This window comes from Cryptomeria japonica, chromosome 2, assembly GCF_030272615.1.
Source record: "Cryptomeria japonica chromosome 2, Sugi_1.0, whole genome shotgun sequence".
Lineage (NCBI taxonomy): Eukaryota > Viridiplantae > Streptophyta > Pinopsida > Cupressales > Cupressaceae > Cryptomeria > Cryptomeria japonica.
The window spans coordinates 74,719,523-74,745,029 of NC_081406.1; positions in this window are offsets into that span (position 1 = coordinate 74,719,523).

A 25,507-nucleotide genomic window follows, 5' to 3' on the forward strand; every position below is an offset into this window, starting at 1 on the left:
AGAACAGCTTGGGGTTATACCCTCACCGGTAGAGACTTAGACAGTTGATGCTTGGCATCAAACTGACATAATTTACAGAGAAATCATTTTCCAGCTTTGATGGAGGAGAGCTACTTCTCAGGGGGAGTAGTTGGTATTTGGTATTGGTTCTATGAACTGGTTGTATCTGTTATTTGTATTTCTTTGGCATTTGATGTCAAAGGGTGAGAGATATCTATGAAAAAACATAAAAAACATTATCCTTTGGGGAGAGATTCATACTCTCTGCATCTGTACTTTTTGATTTCTGGTATTGATCTATTCTGGAGATTGTTGGTTTTTTTTTGGCATTTCTACTTTGGCACTTAGATGGTTTTTCCATCTTGTGTTGCCATCAATGCCAAAGGGGGAGATTGTTGGTATTATGGATATGTTGCATTGGTTTTGTCATTGATGTCAACACTTATCCACACTTATCCTTCTAGAGATCTTTGGTTATGTTCACCGACAAGTTCAGTGACTTATGCACAGTCACTGGTATTTGGTTCACCGACAGGTTATATTGTTCACCGGCACTGAGAATGACTTGTTATCATCTGGAGATCACTTGGTTATGTCGAAGACATGGTTTGGACACTTGGTTCTGGAGATTTGGTTATTGGTCTAATCGAGTTGACATATTTGTTGTTACCGGCAAATTTGTCTAGGTTATTGTCATGCACAAACTTTTGGGCAAAAACACAACAATTTTTTTTAATTTTGTTTTGAACACTTAATTACTTGCGACCTATGCTTAATTAGACGTGACAACTTAACAAGTTGTCCCAAAGGAAATCATAATTGATATTAAAATGGGTTTCTAAAGTGAGCAATAATTTATTTAATTTAATTAGGAGACTTAAGATTTATCTCAACCTCCTAAATAGTTAGTTATGATCCAGAATTTTAACTTAATATTTATAATAATTGTCACTACTAAAACTGGTTTACTAATTAATTTTCCCAAGCTAATCCTCTAATTGTTAATAACATTATGGGTTATTATTATCCCATACAATATTTAAATGACTCCAAATTCCACCATTAATGACACTATTACAATTTTTTGAATCAATAATTATTTATCAAATATCAAGTTTCCCCCAATCATTGATATTATAATCTCTTCATTTATAACTTAATTAATTCTAAAATCTATTAATTCAATATTAATATGATTTCAATGTATTATTATTAATTAATTGCACAAATAAAATTAAAGTGCCAAACGTTATTATAATAGTTAAACAATTTAATAAAAGGTTCCACTAGGGTTAAATAAGTTCGCATGATCAAGTCTATTAACTTATTTTAGAAAAGTATATTATTCCACTACATTACCCTCTCACTAAATCAATAATAATCATTCGATAACCTTCATTAAATTATTCCAACTAAAGTATGCCATTAGAATTTCCAAAATGTATTATTTTTATATAACTTAAATAAGCCTTGAATTCCATTAAATCAATATTATTTCAAGCTTAGTGAATTAACATTAATTAATAGGGTGAACGAAATAACGCTTTTAAAGCTGACTAATAAAGTTAACCAGAACAATTATAATATTTGTCTATTAAATTTATTTCATATTAAAGTCAAATTTAATCCCCTATGAATATTAAATTTCAACTATTTAATATTCAGCCAATATTGACCTTACAGATTAAAATAGACATTTTACTTTTTTAATAGTTTCCAATATTAAAATTCACAAAAGAAATTTAACTTAAACATCATTACATATATATATAAACATTTATTTATCCCTTAATAAAACTGCCTAAGTATATAGGTTCCATATAAAAATATTAACCCCATATCCATTCAAGAAATAATCTTCCTATTAATTAACTATATGGGATTTTATTTCTATTTTTCATTTCAAATCTCCCCCTCTTTTTAGTTATACTATTATTATATTCTTTTTTGAATCCTAACTAGGGTTTGTTTATCCTTATATTTAACCATATTTTTAATTCTTATCAACATCTAACCTTAACCCGAAATTGGGTTAAGGCTTCTTTTCTTCTAACTTTTTTTTGTTTGCCAAGCGTGTGTGTGTGCAGGAGTGGCGGCCATGGTGGAGGAGGCCGAGCAAGGGTCAACGAGGGTTGAAGGGTTTTATGTTAAGAAGGGTGCAAGGAGGCGGCGGCGACGTTAAGTGGCGGTGGCGGTTGCTGTGGTGGCCACCCGCAATGGCAGCTCAGGCCACCATTGGGGGTCATCACCCATAGCGACACCGCCCCTATGGGTCGTGGCCCGTAGTGGCACCACGAGTGCCCCTGTAGGTCTCAACCTGCAGTGGCGCCGTAGGTGCCCTTGTGGGTATCGGCCCATAGAGGGGCCCGAGCCGCCAGCGGCAGCTTTCAAGGGCTTCCGCCTAGGGGTTGAGCTCCCTTCTTTTTTAATTTTCTTTTTCTTTTATTTTTTTATTTATTTAAATTCTTTGCAATGTAACATATTTAGATCCATCAGTAAGATTTAAAATAGGTTTTCATAAAAGGGGTATGAAAATATTTCAGCTATATTTTTTTGTCACGAACCCTATTTTTCCATAATTATTTAATTAGGAAAATAATGTTTACTTTTCAAATGAAATTGAAATGAAATAAAAATAGAACTGTTAATGAAATAAGATAGGATATCGAATGTACTGATATGATTTATATAAAATTGAATGATCAGTAATAATTTTTATTATAAATTAGGACCGTCATTGCTAATGAGCGATTGAGTGCAAAGTGAATGCAGGAACAGGTGAACAATGATGAAGACGAGAACATGGTTTAGGTAGAGTTGTCTTAGCTTTTGTATTTCATTAGGATAGATGGAATCTCTCACACACCACATTAGGATTTGTATTTACATCTTGAAAGATGGATGATTTAAATGACCTTATTTGAGTGTTTGTTCAAATTGAAATGATAAATTTAGTATGAGTAGTAGATTGATTTAAATAATTATATACGTGCATTGATTGCATGAGGTGAGTGGCGATTGAATTGAATTTAAGTTGCATGAGTAATGGTGAAATATTATGCTTTATTGTTAAAAGAGATGAAATGTATAAACAATTCAAAAATGAATATTGACCCTAGGTTTTATGTTCTTTTTAGATATGTATAAATGTATGAAAATTGTACTTATGAGTTTACTTTTGTAAATTGAATAATAGTATAATATATATATATATATATGAGAAATTTATTCAATCATATACATATATCAATATCCAATTATCGTGAAATTTGACTTTGTCAAGAATTTTGTTTATACATATACATAATCATTTGAGATTAAAAATATATACGCATTTTATATATATATATATATATATATATATATAATTGTGTGTGTGTGTGTGTGTGTGTGTGTGTGAATTCTAATAATAATTTGATCATGTACTTGTAAATATGTATGTAATTATTGTATATGTATTTATGAAATTAAATTATGTAATGAAAATCCAATATATATATTTAATTAAAGAAAGGGTTTATTAAAGAATTTATTAAACAAAGTTTAATGTTTAATATATATATTAATGAAAAGTCATTAAATATATATATAAAATATAAATAAATTATAAAAATCTAAAAATTACATCACACATGGTAGTGGCGGGTTAAGTTTTAAGAAAAATTAAAATAAAACAAATTAAATGGAAGTGGCGGGATTGGTTTAAGAAGAATTAAGAAAATAAAGAGGATGGTCGATAGTAACATCGACCACCCCTCTCCCTTTCAATAAAACAAACTCCATGTTGCAGGTAAAAATACGGTGGGAGGCAAATTAAAGGTAAGTTGTTTTAAGGTAGGCGTAGTTTAAGGGAAATACCACCGACTACCACTACTCCTTTTAAAACATAAACCACATGTAAAATACATAAGCCACTGATATCTACCTTGATCGGCACGTATAGAAAGAACTTAAATTGATTTAAACTTTGCATATTTTAGGGAAGTCATTTTTATTAAAGTGGACTTAGTCTTGGAGTTAAAAGCCACACGGATAATCAATAATTATGAATTTAACAGCTTAGTGGTGTGGTGTCATGAAATGGATAATGGATAACATTGCATGGAGAACACATAAGTGTTCAAAACCATTTAGGATTGTTATGTTGCAATTAGATCATGAGTTGTGTCACTTAGAATCAATCCACCTCTAGTAGAGATAGCCCAAAAGTAGGAAAGAGGGTAGAGGACTACACTATATATAGACCATTGAGTTGGAAGAGAGTTTAGAGAAGAGATGCAACCAAGGATTAGAGAATGGAATGAAGAAGAGAAAAGTAGTGAGATTTAGATTTGTTTACGGTCGAGTCGTAAAAGATCGACCATGATCATCTCAAATTTAGAGTCAAATTTTAGAGTAAAGTTTAGAAATAAAAGAGATAGAAAAGAGTGATAAGAAGGATGGAGTTAGTAGAAGAATCGATAGATGGAGAGCAACAAAGAGTTTGTGAACCATCTTGAAAGAGAGTGGGCAAATGTGAAGAGGGAAGCAAGTCCATCAGCTCAAGCCAGTAACAAGAGCATAAGGAGGTAGGATCTACCTTAATTATTTGGTCATTATGCAAGGATAGTGAGTGAGTAATGAAGTTATATATAATTATTTATTAGAATAAAGTTTGATTGAGACAAGCCATGATTAGAACAAAATTGTGTGAACTCTCTTTTGAATAGCCTTATAGAGAAATGTATTATGAGGTACATATGATTAAATAACTATGAAGATGCATGGAAAATGCTAAAGAGTGATAGGAATTGTATCATAGGTTGCTTTAGATATTCTCTAAAGGATGATCTAGTTTTATACTTATGCAATATTCTAATGGAAGAGATAGAATCGTGAAAGGAATCATTGTTATTTGTTTAAAAATTACGTTCATGTAAATATAGATACAATAGTGAAATACTTTCTTAAGTTTGTTGATAAACTTAGTAAAACTCTCATAGATCACCCAATCCTCTAGAAATAAAGGAAGAGGATAGAGAGAGAGAAACTTTGAGATTGAACCACGAAGAAGATGAAATAATAGGATAACGACTTATTAAATAATGAAGTTATTTTGATATCACAAGGAAGGACTTACACTTGGAATTTTGCATGAAAAGTAAAGATGGTTATCGAGTGTCTCATTTAAAAATCCTTATAGATGGGCATTTATGAACTTGTATCATATTAGATTGTCGATATGGTAAATTAGTGAAGTCGGTGTGTTAAGTTTTAAATCATGAAAAGTCACATATTAGTATTAAACTAAATATGATGTTTTGAGAAAAGTGGTAAATAAACCATGACACTTGGAAAGATAGAGAGAGTTTAGATGAGATAAACTTAAAATTCTAAACCATAAGAAATGGAATGCATGTTAATGATTATGCTATGTTTTGATAATTGAATAAAAGAATGTGTACTCATTTTATTCAATTTATATGTAAGATACATACATGTGTTACACCTCCTTAATATTTTAATCTTGTCTTTAAATTGCTTGAAAGATAGAAGGGAAAGATTGTCTTCTTATAGATGTATATTTGATTATCCATAAAAGATTGTTTCCTGTCTGATAGGATTGGTTGTAATAAAAGATTTATTTTATCAATTTCTATTCAAATGAAAGATTGTCTTCTTAGCATAGTATTTTTATCTTACAAGAAAGAGGAAGCTAGAATTAAAAGGCGAAAGACTGTCTTCTGTATGAATGTATGTGAACAAAGCTAGCTAGGCTTGTGTTTGTGGAAAGTTACCTTCTAGGATGGGTGTCGAATGTGGATTATAGAGAGAATAGTTGCTTTTCCAACTATCTATTTTTGTTGTGCATGACATTATACTTGGCCGAGTAATCAAATTGAATTAACCATTGAAATAATGGAATTCTTTTATTTTATCCTCTCTACCATATCCTAGATTGATAATGAATGCTTGTTTCTTAAAAGAGTTAGAAAAATGAAAATGCTTGTATCATCTAGGCACGCATCAGATTCCATCTTGCCTTTCAAATTTTTTTGCTATGTAATTCATGTAGGGTTGGGTATTCTTGATTGACCAAGAATTCTGGGGAAGCGCAAGCTTCAATGTTGGGCGAAAAAAGCGCTTGAATCTTGTTCCCATCTTCATGCTAAAGATTGCATTGGCGACAGCTTGGGTTGTAGATCAACGGACGCATCTCACCCTTTACTTTGTATTATTTTGTTATTGAACTTACGACAACTTGAAATGTATAAGTATTGTATGATTAAAATACTATTATCGATTTACTGAGTAAAGAATATTTATCTTTTATAGAAATTTTGTGTTTATTACGATCTAAATGGAATGATCAAATGAACCTATGGATGGAAAAATGAAATGAAATAGATTTATTAATTGATTTATGAGTTTATTTAAGAATAAAGAGTATTTCGGCTATTATTTGAAGTTAGCTCGATTTACGTCTTTACATTTTGGTATCAGAGCGCAGTTTATAACTCTAGGGCCTATGAGTCAGCTTCATGAATGAAGTCATGTGCTTGACAAACTCGCTATTGGATTTTAACTCATGAAATTTGCAAATAAAGGAGCATAGATTCTTTTCAAGGTTAATTGATGACAACAACCTAGAAGAAGGAGGATGGTTGATTAAGGAAGAAAAATTTCCCTCCTACTATGAAATGAATTTAGGATATTCAAGATGAGAATTATAAGGTCGAGGAAGGTAGTTGTTTACTTCTAGGATGAAAGAAGAAAGGAATCAACTCCTAAACCAAGAAAGAAGAAATAGCTAAGCAAGCTGAGTAGGATAATGAAAATCTCATCTACCATTCCTTTGGGAGACAAGAATAGTTGGACTATCATATCGAGGAGATTGATGAAGAATATCTATATGAGAATCTCCCTATTGAGTCAACTATATGTTTAGTTCAGATGAGTCGAAAGGATGTACCCCATTGACTCCATGATAAGAAATATAAATTTGGGTGATATCATTTATGAACAATCAATAAGTAAAGTTGCTTTTTGCAAAATCAACATGGTGTCCAGATAGATGGAGAAAGAGTATCTCCAAGAATGACATACTTAATGGACACATTCGTCGGATGATAGTTTATTGAGTAAGAGTTGGGTACTTATATAGTAAAGTTGTAAATTGGGATTTTATTGATATACAAGTGATGGTTGTTATTACAATCTAGATGGTTGAGATGCTTGATTTATTAGACTGATAACTATTCTAACTTATCTCTTGCAAAATATATTATTCTATGTCTATAGTGTATGAGGTAGGTACTATATGGATAAGAATTATGGATGATATGATGAAATTGGCATAGGACTCTGTATTCTAGTTTTGTGTCCTTATCTTCAAACATGAAATTGTAGGTACTATGTTGAACACTCTGGAAAAGATACCCCAAGGTGTTGTAACACCCCTTCATATGTGATTAGTCCTAGTTACACAGTATATTTGATATGTATTCAGTTGATGCTTTATTGGATTTATTGATGAATTATTTGATCATTGGTTTTTGGATTAGTTGTCTTTTGGTTGCATATTGCATTTTGTCCTTATCATGATCATAGTGAACCCTTGATAGTATGTCCAAGAGAGTAAGAGTAGAGAGTGTATCAAGCATAGGTGTTGTGTCAGTTAGGGAAATAATACTATGTGTTGTGTAATTTTTAGTTTGAGTAAATTCAATGTGTCGAATAACTAGAGGATAGGCCTTGCAAAGGTAAATATATTTATATATATTTAGTAGATAGACAAATTCAAAACTAGCTCATCAATTATATGAGATCTTACTTCCTTAGATTTTACCTTCGAGATCATATGACCATGAAAGATGTCATTTGTTAAAGTAGGTTTTGGAGTCTTAACATCCAAGAATACATGGTCTTTGGCATTAAAACACATTTGAGATAATTGAGTATAAGGTTGTGCTAATAGTTTTATAACATATGTTATGATGTTAGAAATTTTCTGTCGTCATGGTTTCCTTGTTATTTGTTGATTAAGAGCATACTTAGTAATTTGGAAATCTTATGGATTGATAGAAGTTTGAGGTATAAAGCTGATTGAGTTGGTTGGTATAGTTGGAAATAAAAAGGAAGTCAGATGATGGGTTCTCATAGATCAAGGAAATTTTATCTACCATGTTTACTATAAATTCAAACTTGAGATAGCAAAAGATACAGAATCACGTGGAAGAAAAACATTATTGAGGTTTGGAAAGTAGATATTTTGGATCATAGATTTGATAGATTTGAGAAAAGAACTTGAGGGTAATTAAGAATGTCAATGAAGGATGTACATACTTAGAGGCGGAAACCTGAACAAGTTAATATTGCACTCTATTTATAACATTTGGAAATATCTAGTTAATCTAGAGATTGTTGATAAAGATAGGACGAAACCAAGAACTTTGGAAAAGGTAGTTGAGTATGTGGTACAATTTTTATCAAGAGAAAGATAAGCATGAACGTACAATAGGACTTTTATATCAAACCTGAGTATAGGTGGTAGAAAATCAATATGAAATTTATTCAAGAATTGCTTTTAAGAACAAGCATGATATTATAGTTGGATAGTGTCAACGGATTGAAAAAGATTGCATATTTCGTACTTGGATATATATAAAGAAGAACCATTAAATCTTGTGAAGACATTTACTCATTCAACTTATCAATTGCATGAAGTTTCAAAAATAGAAATATCAAATAGGAATGTTTGGATGACATTTTGGAATTGGACAATATTGAATATATCTTTGGGAACTAGATTATATTGGCATGACATCTTTAGATAGATGACCAAACAGAAAGAGTTAATCAGCTTGTGGAAATTGTTTTTTGATGTATCGCATGAATTAGAAATATGAATGGAAGAAATATTTGTCTTTGGATTGAGTTGGCATACAACAAAATATTTTCATACGTTTTTAAGGAATGATACCCATTATGATGCTTCTTACATAAGTGACAAAAATTTGTCAATTGGGATAGAATAAAGATAGGATCATCACTGGTTCTAATGTGCTTAAAGAAATGAATGAGCAAATGAAATTGATCAAGAATATATTGGAAGAGATAGTCAACAGACAAGAAAAAGCTATGATAATAGAAACAAGACTCTCAGATAATTGTTACTGAAGAAGAAATTATTTTGAGGGAGAAGCCTCATAAGAGATTTATTTTATAGAGGAAATCATCAAAGTTGGTACCAAGATATGTGGGATCCTTCGATGTGCTGGAAGTATGAATCCAAATGCTTATGGATATAGGATCCAGGAATAGTGCTAGTGGAGCACATCCAATTTCTTGATCAAAATAGCGTTAAGACTACTTAGCAAAGATTTCACTTAGTATTGGATCCAGTGGGATCAATATTCTGATGATAATGCTATTTGGGAGGATGATGCAATGATTGACTATCATGTTCATCTTTTGTTTTCTTAGAGTAGTATTTTCTTGATGCATGAAATACTTGAATATTCTGATTTTGATTTGCATATTGTAAATTTGGATAGTATAGATGATACTATTATTGCTATATTTGATTAAGATCATAATGAATGGTTAATGTTTATGATATTGAGAAAGTATATGCTTATAGATAGAATAATAAGACATTGAGACGATGTCTCTTTTAAGAGGGGAAGGATGTCACGAACCCTATTTTTCCATAATTATTTAATTAGGAAAATAATGTTTATTTTTCAAATGAAATTGAAATGAAATAAAAATAGAACTGTTAATGAAATAAGATAGGATATCGAATGTACTGATATGATTTATATACAATTGAATGATCAGTAATAATTTTTATTGTAAATTGGGATCATCATTGCTAATAAGCGATTGAGTGCAAAGTGAATGCAGGAATAGGTGAACAATGATGAAGATGAGAACATGGTTCAGGTAGAGTTGCCTTAGCTCTTGTATTTCGTTAGGATAGATGGAATCTCTCACAAACCACATTAGGATTTATATTTGCATCTTGAAAGATAAATGATTTAAATAACCTTATTTGAGTTTGTTCAAATTGAAATGATAAATTTATTACGAGTAGTAGATTGATTTAAATAATTATACATGTGCATTGATTGCATGAGGTGAGTGGTGATTGAATTGAATTTAAGTTGCATGAGTAATGGTGAAATATTATGCTTTATTGTTAAAAGAGATGAAATGTATAAACGATTCAAAAATGAATAGACCCTAGGTTTTATGTTCTTTTTAGATATGTATAAATGTATGAAAATTGTACTTATGAGTTTACTTTTGTAAATTGAATAATAGTATAATATATATATATGAGAAATTTATTCAATCATATACATATATCAATATCCAATTATCGTGAAATTTGACTTCGTCAAGAATTTTGTTTATACATATACATAATCATTTGAGATTAAAAATATATACACATTATATATGTGTGTGTGTGTGTGTGTGTGAATTCTAATAATAATTTGATCATGTACTTGTAAATATGTATGTAATTATTGTATATGTATTTATGAAATTAAATTATGTAATGAAAATCCAATATATATATTTAATTAAAGAAAGGGTTTATTAAAGAATTTATTAAACAAAGTTTAATGTTTAATATATATATTAATGAAAAGTCATTAAATATATATATAAAATATAAATAAATTATAAAAATCTAAAAATTACATCACACATGGTAGTGGCGGGTTAAGTTTTAAGAAAAATTAAAATAAAACAAATTAAATGGAAGTGGCGGGATTGGTTTAAGAAGAATTAAGAAAATAAAGAGGATGGTCGATAGTAACATCGACCACCCCTCTCCCTTTCAATAAAACAAACTCCACGTTGCAGGTAAAAATACGGTGGGAGGCAAATTAAAGGTAAGTTGTTTTAAGGTAGGCGTAGTTTAAGGGAAATACCACCGACTACCACTACTCCTTTTAAAACATAAACCACATGTAAAATACATAAGCCACTGATATCTACCTTGATTGGCACGTATAGAAAGAACTTAAATTGATTTAAACTTTGCATATTTTAGGGAAGTCATTTTTATTAAAGTGGACTTAGTCTTGGAGTTAAAAGCCACACGGATAATCAATAATTATGAATTTAACAGCTTAGTGGTCTAGTGTCATGAAATGGATAATGGATAACATTGCATGGAGAACACATAAGTGTTCAAAACCATATAGGATTGTTATGTTGCAATTAGATCATGAGTGGTGTCACTTAGAATCAATCCACCTCTAGTAGAGATAGCCCAAAAGTAGGAAAGAGGGTAGAGGACTACACTATATATAGACCATTGAGTTGGAAGAGAGTTTAGAGAAGAGATGCAACCAAGGATTAGAGAATGGAATGAAGAAGAGAAAAGTAGTGAGATTTAGATTTGTTTACGGTCGAGTCGTAAAAGATCGACCATGATCATCTCAAATTTAGAGTCAAATTTTAGAGTAAAGTTTAGAAATAAAAGAGATAGAAAAGAGTGATAAGAAGGATGGAGTTAGTAGAAGAATCGATAGATGGAGAGCAACAAAGAGTTTGTGAACCATCTTGAAAGAGAGTGGGCAAATGTGAAGAGGGAAGCAAGTCCATCACCTCAAGCTAGTAACAAGAGCATAAGGAGGTAGGATCTACCTTAATTATTTGGTCATTATGCAAGGATAGTGAGTGAGTCATGAAGTTATATATAATTATTTATTAGAATAAAGTTATATTGAGACAAGCCATGATTAGAACAAAATTGTGTGAACTCTCTTTTGAATAGCCTTATAGAGAAATGTATTATGCGGTACATATGATTAAATAACTATGAAGATGAATGGAAAATGCTAAAGAGTGATAGGAATTGTATCATAGGTTGCTTTAGATATTCTCTAAAGGATGATCTAGTTTTAGACTTATGCAATATTCTAATGGAAGAGATAGAATCATGAAAGGAATCATTGTTAATTGTTCAAAAATTACGTTCATGTAAATATAGATACAATAGTGAAATACTTTCTTAACTTAGTGAAATTCTCATAGATCACTCAATCCTCGAGAAATAAAGGAAGAGGATAGAGAGAGAAACTTTGAGATTGAACCACGAAGAAGATGAAATAATAGAATAATGACTTATTAAATAATGAAGTTATTTTGATATCACAAGGAAGGACTTACACTTGGAATTTTGCATGAAAAGTAAAGATGGTTATCGAGTGTCTCATTTAAAAATCCTTATAGATAGGCATTTATGAACTTGTATCATATTAGATTGTCGATATGGTAAATTAGTGAAGTCGGTGTGTTAAGTTTTAAATCATGAAAAGTCACATATTAGTATTAAACTAAATATGATGTTTTGAGAAAAGTGGTAAATAAACCATGACACTTGGAAAGATAGAGAGAGTTTAGATGAGATAAACTTAAAATTCTAAACCATAAGAAATGGAATGCATGTTAATGATTATGCTATGTTTTGATAATTGAATAAAAGAATGTGTACTCATTTTATTCAATTTATATGTAAGATACATACATGTGTTACACCTTCTTAATATTTTAATCTTGTCTTTAAATTGCTTGAAAGATAGAAGGGAAAGATTGTCTTCTTTTAGATGTATATTTGATTATCCATAAAAGATTGTTTCCTGTCAGATAGGATTGGTTGTAATAAAAGATTTATTTTATCAATTTCTATTCAAATGAAAGATTGTCTTCTTAGCATAGTATTTTTATCTTACAAGAAATAGGAAGCTAGAATTAAAAGGCGAAAGATTGTCTTCTGTATGAATGTATGTGAACAAAGCTAGATAAGCTTGTGTTTGTGGAAAGTTACCTTCCAGGACGGGTGCTGAATGTGGATTATAGAGAGAATAGTTTCTTTTCAAACTATCTATTTTTGCTGTGCATGGCATTATACTTGGTTGAGTAATCAAATTGAATTAACCATTGAAATAATGGAATTCTTTTATTTTATCCTCTCTACCATATCCTAGATTGATAATGAATGCTTGTTTCTTAAAAGAGTTAGAAAAATGAAAATGTTTGTATCATCTAGGCATGCACCAGATTCCATCTTGCCTTTCGAATTTCTTTTGCTAAGCAATTCGTGCAGGGTCGGTTATTCTTGATTGACCAAGATTTTTGGGGAAGCATAAGCTTCAAGGTTGGGTGGAAAAAGCGCCTGAATCTTTTTCTCGTCTTCATGCTAAAGATTGCATTGGCGACAGCTTGGGTTGCAGATCAATGGATGCATCTCACCCTTTACTTTGTATTATTTTGTTATTGAACTTACGACAACTTGAAATGCGTAAGTATTGTATGATCGAAATACTACTTTTATTGATTTATTGAATAAAGAATTTTATCTTTTATAGAAATTTTGTGTTTATTATGATCTAAATGGAATGATCAAATGAAGCTATGGATGGAAAAATGAAATGAAATAGATTTATTAACTGATTTATGAGTTTATTTAAGAATAAAGAGTATTTCGGCTATTATTTGAAGTTAGCTCGATTTACCTCTCTACATTTTTAAATGTATATGTTTATTTTATATATATATATGTATATATATATATATGTATATATATATATGTATATATATATGTATATATATATATATATTTACATATATATATACATATATATATATATATATACATATATATATATATATACATATATATATACATATATATATATATACATATATATACATATACATATATGTATATACATATATATGTATATATGTATATATATAAATATATATTTTATAGACATTTACTATTCCACCATATATTTAATCTAATTAGAGGCTCTGATCTATTTAGCCAGATTATATACATGTTACAAAATATTTGCACAAATTTATTAATCATTAAAAAAAACAAAAAAACTAGAATGTTATATGCATGAATAAATCTTATATTACTAATTGCAAGATACATCACCTACTAAATCAAATATTTATTCCAACTTTATATTTGTTAGGTGCAAAAATAGAAGATTTTCAAGTTTTTTTTTTTAATAATGTAAGCAAATACATTTGTATAAATGTATTAATATGCCTAACCAACACTTTTACTTTTCTATTACACAAATTTAGAAATAGGTATGATAAATGAGCATCTTGTCTTTCTTTTATTATTTTTATTTTTCTACTTAAATAAGGATGCATAAATTTAAAATGTCCCTCTAACTGAGCATTATCAGAAAATAGAGTTTAACCGAAATAATTTATTTATAGTTGCAACTAATTCTTCCATATTTCTTATTGTTCAATAAAGCAGCAAAATGAAAACCTAGAAGAAGATTTAAACTAACACCTTAAAGTGTTTTTCCTATATTTCTTTTTTTCTTTTTTTAAAAACTATAGACACTGTTGGCAAATGCACACTCCAATGAGAAATTGTAAGTGATTGAAGGTATTGTCATTGATGGCAACCTTGCAATCCTATGACACCGACAGGCACTAGCACCGACAGACTCTACACTAGCAGATAGTTTACCGACAATGACAAAGATGATTATCGACACCCCAACCGACAGGATTTTGTTTATTGCATAATGTATTTAATTATAATATAATCATATATATACACACATACATATAATTATGTATGTATTTATAAATATACCTATATATGATTATGTTCTGTTGTGACTATTTACTGCTATTTTCAGCTTATTTTAAAACAAATCATATGGAATCTTTTACAGAAAGATTCCATGGCTAGCGCAAGTGTAGAGATAGAAATAATTGTTATAGAATTGCTCGAAGGTGCTGGGAAAATTCATTGGGTGGGAGAAACACTTTCTAATTTGAGTAGGTAAGTAAGAATAGGCAGATGTGAACATGTGAATATTAAGGCAGATTTTGGAGTAAGGTTTATGGTTATTTTGTTAGCTTAAACCAGTACTGAACCTAGCATAGCAGATGTTGAATCAAAGCAGTACATTATATTGGATTTGCATAATCCATTTTGTAAGTCAGTGAAACTTCCTTTTTGTAATTGAGCAGTGAGCTTTAGGCAGTTGGCCTTCCTATATGTGCAGGCCCCTATTGTAAGTAATATTTATTTATTGGCCAGTGAGTGAATATTGTGGGTCACAAATCCCACCAACGTTTTTCCCACACCAGGTTTCCTCATTAAAAATATTGTGTTATGGTGTGCTTTCTATGTTGTGCTTATTCTTTTTATTTACTGCATTAATTCTGGTTTACTGGTACACTGTTTTGGAATTGAATTTATTTAATAAGTTCAGAAAATCCATTTACCAGTTAGATATTGATTCAGCCCCCCCCCTCAGTATCTTTGGGAATCCTAACAGACAAAAAGAACCTTTGATCTTTCATTTAAAATTGCATTTCTAGTACTTTTTTTTTTTTTGCAGAATGATAAATATAACAAAATGGACCCACTTAAATATACAACTACTTTTCTCTTCCATTTTCAATATATTTGTCCTTCACTAATTAAATAAAATGGAAACTGATTTTTCTTTCAACTTTTTCAAGCAATAATCAAATATAAAAGAATAACTCAAATACCTTTCTTTATTTTATTTATTTTTTTTTTTTTAATCTTTTAATTCTTTGAATGAACTAGTCAAATAATACATTTTCTTTTCTGCAATATAAATACAATAAGAAAACCCCTTTTCTTTTTTCTGCAACTAAAATACAATAGGAAATCTTTTCTTTTTTTGCAACTAAATACAACAATAGTATCATTCCAAATCTTTTTCTTCAATCTTTTCCCAAGAAAAACCTGCAGTAAAAAGCTTGAGGTTGTGACTCAAGAGGCTCGCCTCCCAACCTAGGCTTACTAGAAGCCACCCCCGAGCTAGGAGAATCAAGGCTAGATGGGTAACACACATTCAAACACATACATGCAAAAACTCATAACAACAAAAGACACTCCCAACCCAAGGATTACACAATGTCACATATGTGACTTTTCAAATGAGATGAAGGTGGACTATGTACCTTGAAGAGTATTCTACAAATGGAGAACATAATGCCATAACAAGGCTGCAATTAACACATCCACAAGTTCCAAACTTGTCCCTATAATCCTGTTACTACTTACCAAATTGCCATTAATTTTTATACTCAAAGTCATACTATATACTCTAGTCAGTTAACATTACCGAATCATGCAACCGGTATACACAGAGAAGTCGGTATGCACAATCTAGTCGGTTACAGAGGAAAGCAGTCACAGAACACAGTACACACTGAGCTGTCTACCGAGTATCTTTTTATGACTACCGAGCAACAAAGATGACACACCACGTTAATATACACCAAGTGAAATGTGTTACTAGATACATTGAATCTGGACATGCATATGAAAATGTGTTACAAGATAGAGGCACATCTAACCTTTATTACATTGGAAATTGCACTGGAAGATTCTGTATGATTTTGAGATCAATCTAACTAATGAAATATTTTGCATAGTTATTCATTTGAGGAATCTTGTTTGTAAGATCGAAGCAATGAATTGGATCACCGTCTTAAGAGATCTATTTATAAAGCATGAGTTAAGGGTGTATGTATGTGTGTAAGAAGACTATTATAGAGACACAGAGGTCACTGAGAAGGTTTTCAGAGAACAGTCGAAGAACATAGTAAATAGAAGGGTTTCCCGAGTTACTATATGGGTTACCGAGGTATGCTATAAGCAAGGTAATCTATTCTGAGCACATAGAATCTTCTATAACATTTCAGATGTAAAGTTGCAGATATTTGTAATGATATTATTGTAATATTGTGAAGTTGAAAGAGAAACCTTTAACAGGGTAAAAGACTCTAATCAAGTCTATAAATTGTAAAGCCTCTAACTAGGTGCAACATTCCGAATAAATGTTGTAAAATCCTTTAGCAAGGTAGATCTAAAAGATCTTGTTACTCCTAACAGGGTAAGCTATCAAAAATAGCTAATATGTAGCTCTAACCGAGCACTCTTTATTATTGCAGTAGTGAAGTTGTGAGTGTCATCCCCACTGCAGTTTTTCTCTCTAACGAAGAGTTTTTGCGTAACCAAAATATATGTGTTATGGAGTGAATCATGTATGATTGTTATCTATTTGTTTTAACTTTATTTTATGTTACTGCACTATTCTGTTTATACATAACAATAAAGTTAGTATTCAAGAAAAGTTTTGGAGTACTAATTCACCCCTCCCCTCTTAGTACATTAGCTTTCCATATTGGGCCTAGCAAATCCCTTATGTCCCCCAAGGCATACAAGCCAACAAAACTCCCCTTATGACCCCCATTGCATAAACAAATTACAATGTAGCAAGGATCACAAAACCCCTTGACATTAACTCTCTTCCAAAGAGAGCCTCTTACTCAAAGGTTGTCAAACAACCCTTCACCCCAAGGCCACTCTACCCTCCCAAGGGTAAGTTTGGCCTTGAAAACTCCCAAAACAAGGAACATAAAAAACACAACCAAAACACATAAGGAAGAACTCTACATCTTCCTACATATATATATATAAAAGGAATGGAAAACAATTTCAACCACAATCTTTTCAAAAGAAAACAACATCATACAAGAAATAAGAGTTCAACCAACCTTAAATTTGCCAAAAAGAGTAAGAGAATTTGTAGGAGAGCTGCCCAAATCCACAACTTTTTCTCCTTCAAAACTTAGCCAAAATCTTCCCAAAAATTTGCAAAAATTCTTCAAAAAAAATTCTAAATCTCTAAAATGGAGAGTGGGTGATCAAAATTCTCCCTCCCAAACTATTTCCTATGAAGACAATCCTCACTCTTTCCAACCCACTTGGGAAGGGTGAAAGATGCTCATTGGTTGGTCTTCCCAATACCTTACACACTCCCTAACCAAGGCACCTCAAAAAGGGGAAATGGAATGGGGAAGAGAAATGCCACTCATGAGGAGGATTATCTAACCTAGGAAGACTCTTCTAAAGATGAAATTTGGCCAACTTGGGAAACTCAATTTTTGGGGAGGTTAAACAAGCCCTAGGGAGTGGACACATGGCTAAATTTGACCTTCATCCATAGGTACATCATATGGCCCACTAAAAATACCCCTCACTTGACCCTAGGAGTTAGTTTAACCGTTTAACCCCCTAGAAGTCCACCCAAAGTTTACCTATGGGTCAATCCTGAGTTGACCTTTCTAATGGCTCCCTATCCAAGGTTTACTTGGGACCATTTTAGGATAATTGAAAATATATGCATTAGTAAAATAAATTTCCTCAAAAGAGACATGACAATGTCAACTCATCCTACAACACATGTCAAGTGACACTACAAAAACAATTACACATCACTAAATTACACATGGCAAATGTTCCTTTTTTTTGGAATTTATAAACTAAACAATTTCCAAATCAAACACACATCCAAGCATAACATTTACAAATTAAAACACATTTACAAATGAGGGGTTGTCTCTCCAAATAGACAACGCCTGGCTTCACAATCGCACATAGGCCTAGGCTTCATTTTCTGAATAGTTTCCATGGTCACATGGAATAATTTTCCTGCATATCTCACTTGCACATTAGTAATTCCAAAAATCACATCGAATATTATCAAAAGAATAAAATTTAGTCATCGCATAAAATTTCACTTATAAAAATCAATTATCTAATTATCTAATAACATCCACATACAATCATCTACTAAATGGCATCATCTTCATGAACATGGAATTAAATAATTTATAGAGCATACATCCATAATTTCAAATATAAAAAAGAAGTACTGCAAATTTTGAGATAGCTGACATACGTCATATCAAGATTATCAAATCAGTGGATCATATAGGTTGTAAATCCATAACACATCAAAATGTGCACCACAAGGTAAAATGACTTCATAACCTGGTTTAATTATTTTTCCCACTAATCTATCCGTCTAACATAGCCCATCCTATTGAATTATAACATTTATAAATATGGTCAACCATGGTCAACTAAGTTAACCAAAGCTTGATCGGGGAGGGGCTCTACATCCTCCCCCCCTAGAGTTCAACTTGCTCCTAGAAGTTGCATGACTAGGATACAAAATATAACATTTCCCAAAATTTCACTAATTTACTCTAAATCTTATCTTGCCTACTAGAAAGATGCAATACTAAAATCACCCTTCTTTCGTACTAGCTTATTTACTCCATAAGGTACTTATCTAGCATTTTTATTACATTTCCCCTCAACAACAGGTAGGTGTTTACAAATTCTAACTTACACATTTCTTTCTTACTTTACAATAATGCACCATCCAAATCATATCAATACCACACATCAACTCCCATGATCTATGTTACACATATTAGGTTACTTATTAAATTTCTAAGAATCATATTTTGTTAAGGTTTTTCTTAAAAACATGTTTATCCCACTGCAATTCTCATTCATTACATGATACTAAAGAAAACTGACATCATAGCTTACTTTATCCATAATGAATCTTCTTATTTACTTCAAGGTGCCTCATAAGGGTGTTAATTACATATTTGTTAAACCACCCTAGGTGCATGATTTCTTTCCACACCATAAGGAAACAAGGTATATCCAAGTTTAAGTTCTTCCAATCTACCCATAAATAGGGTAGTTTTCTACCTCAAGGCTTACAATGTTTAGACTTCCATGAACCAAGATTTAAGTTACATAGGCTACATTAATCGCAAACCCAATTATTATGGTATATAACAATCCCATTCTAAGGGAGTAATGAAAAATAATTATACTTAATTTAGATATCATCCATGCAGTCATCTCCATACACATGCCAAATTAGCAAGTCTACAATTATCAACACTTTCACAATTTATTAGGTCTAGATCACACTTTTATTATTAATTTTCTTTCTTAGATTACTCACAAGGAATTTCCATTTAAGAGGATATCCCTTCATTTATCCTAACTTGATATAATACTCTTTATTTATTCCTTGAGTCTAATTTCACTCCTTACGGTATTATCCCTTGACACATTATCAGTGGTACAATGAACATGATAGACATTACTCAAAACACATTACTAGGGCTAGCTATATGAACATTCAAAATGACCACTTGACACTTTAAAAGATCAAAGTAAAAGTTACACTTGACAAATCCAATCACAAGAAGAAAAATGTTGACAATTAAAAGGTATTAAAATTAGCAGCATGGCAAGCACCATAGATCCAATGAAAAGAAACATAAATTTAGTGGTCCATCCATAAAAAGAAATATAAAATAAAGTACTAGCCCCAAGGTCACAATATACTATTCAAAGAAAGTCGAAACACTATTGAATCAAAATTCAAAACAAGGTGACCATTTTAGCCACACTAAAGGGAGTAACCACAACACACCACCCAAGATCACACATCCTGAGTGAAGTAGGAAGTGATTATTAGACTCTTAAGGTTTTTAGATCATTTATATTTCTTTATTATTACGACATATCTTATACACAAGGGATAGCAATCATTTTATAGATCGTGTTCCATCTAACCTTCACGTGATTGCTATTACAAGCCACACTTTCTAATATAGCCCACTACCCCTTTAGGGTTATTAAAACTCATAACTATAATTTAATAGGTGATTACACTAACTCTACCATTCTTTACCAATTCTTTTTGGGTTTCCATTAAATATCATAGTATGTTAAATCTTGGTTCAATGATACGTGGTAACTCATGCATTAACATTTTTATGTCTCTCTTACTATTGGGGTTGATTGATAGTTGGGTACAAAATCGATACTTGTATACTTAGAACCACTTAGGAATCATATAATACAATCATATGTTTTCACTAGGGACTTCATCTGTTCTCTTAGCACCTTTTGCTAGCTCTTGTATTTCATTTCTAATCATCCATTTGTTCCAATCAAGTAGGAGCATGTTGCCAAATTACTAACACTTCTGGTTAAGAACAATTAGGGGTGGAATTGTTGGTATTTTGGATATGTTGATATGGTTTTGTCATTAATGTCAACACCTATCATCACTTGTCAACACTTATCAGCACTTGGAGATCTTTGGTTATGTTCACCGGCAAGTCAGAGACTTATGCATAGTCACCGGTATTTAGTTCACTGGAAGATTATATTGTTCATCGGCACTTGGAATGACTTGGAGACTACTTGGTTATGTCAAAGACATTATTTGATCACTTGGTTTTGGTGATTTGGTTATTTGTTTATTCAGGTTTGCATATTTGTTGTTACCGGTAAATAGGTCCAGGATATGCACCGATAGGCATATCTATTCCAGATCAACACGACACGTTATGGAGATGATTTATTATTATTGTAAATGCATTGAGCCAACATCATGTATGAGATATTGATTTATTTGTAATTGATTTTATTCTAATATCTTTTAGTGAGCCGGCCTATTCAATCGGTCTTAGATTATGGTATAAATGTAAGATCTCATTTGTGAGATTGATATGCGACTGGAAAAGAATTGTAATAAGGTATATGAGAAAATAAGCAGAGCTATACACGTAGACATCATTTGAAGGTTGAAGGAAGGTTTTTGTGAAGGCAATCAAAACTAAATTGGTACTAAATCCAGCATATGAAGATGCTATTTTATGTAGTACATCATCATTGGATTTAACCATCCAATTGTAGTCAGTGTGATTCTCATTTTGTGATTGAGCAGTGAGCTCTAGGCAGCTGGCCTTTTTGCATGTGCAGAATCCATATTATACACACATACTATTTGCAATAGTATCATTCGATTGTGGGTAAGGATTCCCACCATGGTTTTTCCCTTTATAGGGTTTCCACATACAAATATTTGTGTTATGTATTGTGGATGCTATTGTCTTTCTTTTTCATGCATTAATCTTTACCAGTACTGAAATTAATTGGTAAAACTATCTAATGACATAAAGTTTGGTTTACCGCCATTAAGCATTAAGTTTTGGTTAATTTAATTTTGGTTGAATTTATTGGACAACTGATTCACCCCCCCATCTCAGTTGTATCTAGGACCTAACAATTGGTATCAGATCATAGTCCTCTTTTTGCAGAAGTTTAACAGCTTGAGGAGATCCAATATCTTCTAACTATTTCAGAAAGGACAGTCCAAAACTTGATGGAACTAACTATGGCATATGGAAGATCAGGATGGAGACACATTTAAATTGCATTTGAAAGGACATATGAGATGTTACAAAGAATGGCTATACTTCTCCTACTCAAGGTCAACCTAATCCACCAACCTTGGCTAAAGATGAGGAAAATGATTGCAAAGCAAGAGAAGCACTTTTGAGCAAATTGTCAGATCAACAAGTCGTGAGATTATCAAACAAATCTACTGCTAAACCTATTTGGGACAAAATGGAAACATTGAATGAAGGAGATTCCACAGTCAAAATTGTAAAAATTGAATGCTTTTGGGTTAGGTATGAAAGTCTGAAAATGGAAGAAGAAGAAATAATTTCTGCTTTTATGGAAAGAGTAAATGAAATTGTTTTGGGTATACAATTTTGTGGAGGAACCTTAAGTGAAGATGAGATTATTTCTAAAGTTTTAAGAGCTTTACCACTAGCATATAAACTGAAAGTTACTTCTATAAATGAATTGAGAACAATGCCTAATGCATCAGTATCTAGAGACACTTTGGTTAGAAAACTTTCATCTTTTCAGCTTGAGAAATTTGGTCTTGTTACTACTATTAAGACAGATCTAGCTTTCAAGGAATCATCATCATCTGATAAATCTGATTGGAAGGCCTTTTATGCAAGAGAACTTGAAGAAAGTAGGAGATAAAATGAAGAGCTTCAAGAACTTGAAGCACTATTTGCAAGGAAAATGCCTAAAGGTCCAATTGGAAGTAAGTATGAAGGTAAAGTACCCTTTAAATGTTTTAACTATAATAAGATTGGTCATATGGCTTCTAGGTGTCTTGATAGACATGCAAGATTGAGAGAAGAAGCTAAAAGAACATATAGGCCTAACCCTGATTATATAAATACAAGTTTAAGAAGAATAGAGACAAACCTAGTTATTATGCTGATGAAGGAGTTACTGATGATTTTGATGAGGATCCGATAGACAATGGATGGGCTTTTGTTGCTATAACAGAATATCAACTGACACCTACTGTTCATTCGGTAGATAAAGCCCTGGCAGCTAAAGTTGAAGATAAAGATGAATGGATTATTGATTCACGATGTTCACATCACATGACAGGTGATAATAGTAAATTCTTAACCTTTCAGAAATACAATGGAGGTCTAGTAAGATTTGGAGATGATAAAGTTTGTTTGATCAAAGGAAAAGGCACCATATCTTTTGATGGTAATCACAATACTGATAATGTTTACTATGTTGAAGGTTTGAAGCATAATATTTTGAGTGTTGGTCAATTAGTTGAGAAAGGATTTGAGTTACAATTCAAGAATGGTAAATGCAAAATCTTAAACAGAACTGGTTTGGAGATTGCCACCAGTAATCAAACTAGAGGTAATATCTTCCATTTGAACAACAATGAGAAAGCATGTTTGATTGTACATATTGATGAAAGTTGGTTATGGCATAAGAGACTTTGTCATGTAAATTTTGATTGCATCGTGAAAATCAGTACTACTAAAGCGGTAAGAGATTTACCTAAGATTGTTAAACCTCAGAATCTGGTACGTAAGGAATGTCAATTTGGAAAGCAAGTTAGAGCAACTTTCAAAAGTATTCTAGAGAAGTTTAACAATGTTCTTGATTTAATTCATACTAATTTATGTGGTCCAACAAGAACTAGAAGTATACAAGGAGATAGATATTTTATGCTAATCATTGATGACTATTCTAGAATGTGTTGGGTTACTTTTCTCAGGGAAAAATCTGAAGCATTTGGGAAATTCAAACTATTCAAGGTGATGGTAGAAAATGAAATCAGCAAGAAAATCAAATGTTTGAGATCAGATCAAGGAGGTGAATTCACATCTAAGGAATTTAATACATTCTATGAAGTGAATGGGATCAGAAGACAGTTATCAGCACCCCAGACACCCTAGCAGAATGGAGTTATGGAGAGGAAAAACAAAACTATCTTGGATGTAGCCAAAAGTATGATATTAGAAGCAAATCTACCTCATATATACTAGAGAGAAGCGGTCAATACAACAATTTATATATTCAACAGAGTTCACATCAAAGGTGAAACTAGTAAGACCCCTCATGAACTATGGTTTGGTAATACTCCTACTCTTAAATATTTTAGAATAATTGGAAGTAAATGCTATATTAGAAGAGATGAGTATATTGGAAAATTTGATCCTAAAAGTGATGAAGGAATATTTCTTGGTTATTCATCTAAGAGAAAGGCATATAGATGTTTTAACAAGAGATTGGAAAATTTTTTTGAGAGTGCAAATGTGAAGATTGATGAATAGTTTAGAGGAAATTCAAGGTACACAGACTCTGAACTGACAATAGAGATAATCACCAATGAACCTACTGTGAATACACTAGTACAGAATGGTGATCCAGTTACACCATGTTACCCCTATATTGTTTTCTCATGCCCAAAGCCACATAATCAACTAAAAATCAGTTATTGTTAATGTTTTAATACTGAAGTTTTTATAGCCAAACTCCATGTCAGCTGGGAAATTTTAATTGTTTTATTTTTGGGTTACCCATATACCCAAACAATTAAATCCCAAGTTTTATGTGTCTCATGCAAAGATGATTCTTGGGTTATGCTCTACTCATCTTATTTATTCTACAGTCAAAATTTCACAAGAAGTGGAGCTTTCAGTAAAAAGTTATGTAGGTTTTTCTATGGCATCCCAAAGGAACAATTATCATTGAACTTGAATCTTGAACCTACTAAGGTTCAAAACGTTCAACGCGCAGCCAAATATGAAAACAAAGTGATAAATCAAATATAATGTGGGTGCAATTTTGTGTTTTTGAACCTTCTGATTGAACCCCACAAGTTCAAAAGGTTCAAGCGGTTCAAGCGGTTCAAAAAGTCCAAAAGGTTCAAAGTTCAAATTTCGGGTTCATTGTACTTTTTAGTCTTTGAACTTGAACTTTGAACCTTCTTTGGTTCAAGCGTGCAAGTTCAAGCCCACAGGTTCAAGTGTGTAGGTTCAAGGTTCGATTTCAGAAGTTCAAATTAAGAATTCAAAGATTCATCAGATGCAGGTTTGAAGTGTGTGAGTTCTAGATTTAAAAAAAAATTCAAAAATCCAATAACATTGGCATGGCTAATGTTTGTAATTTTCAGTGTAATCTAGATCCATGGATTTTTTGAGACAAAAAAATCAGTCTCAGTGCGGGGGGCATAACGTTTAATTGAACTACTAGATCGCGCTAAAATTTTAATATGTTTTAGAAAACCTAGTTTTCTAAATTCTCACTGGAGAGATCGGGAAAATAGTATCTTAGTCAAAAGTTATTTATCTCTGAGTATGGGTCCATAAAACTTCTGAGATAAAATATTTGAAGATTTAAAACAAAAAAAGTTATCAAGAAGAGGATAAAAGATAAAAGAAAAGATTA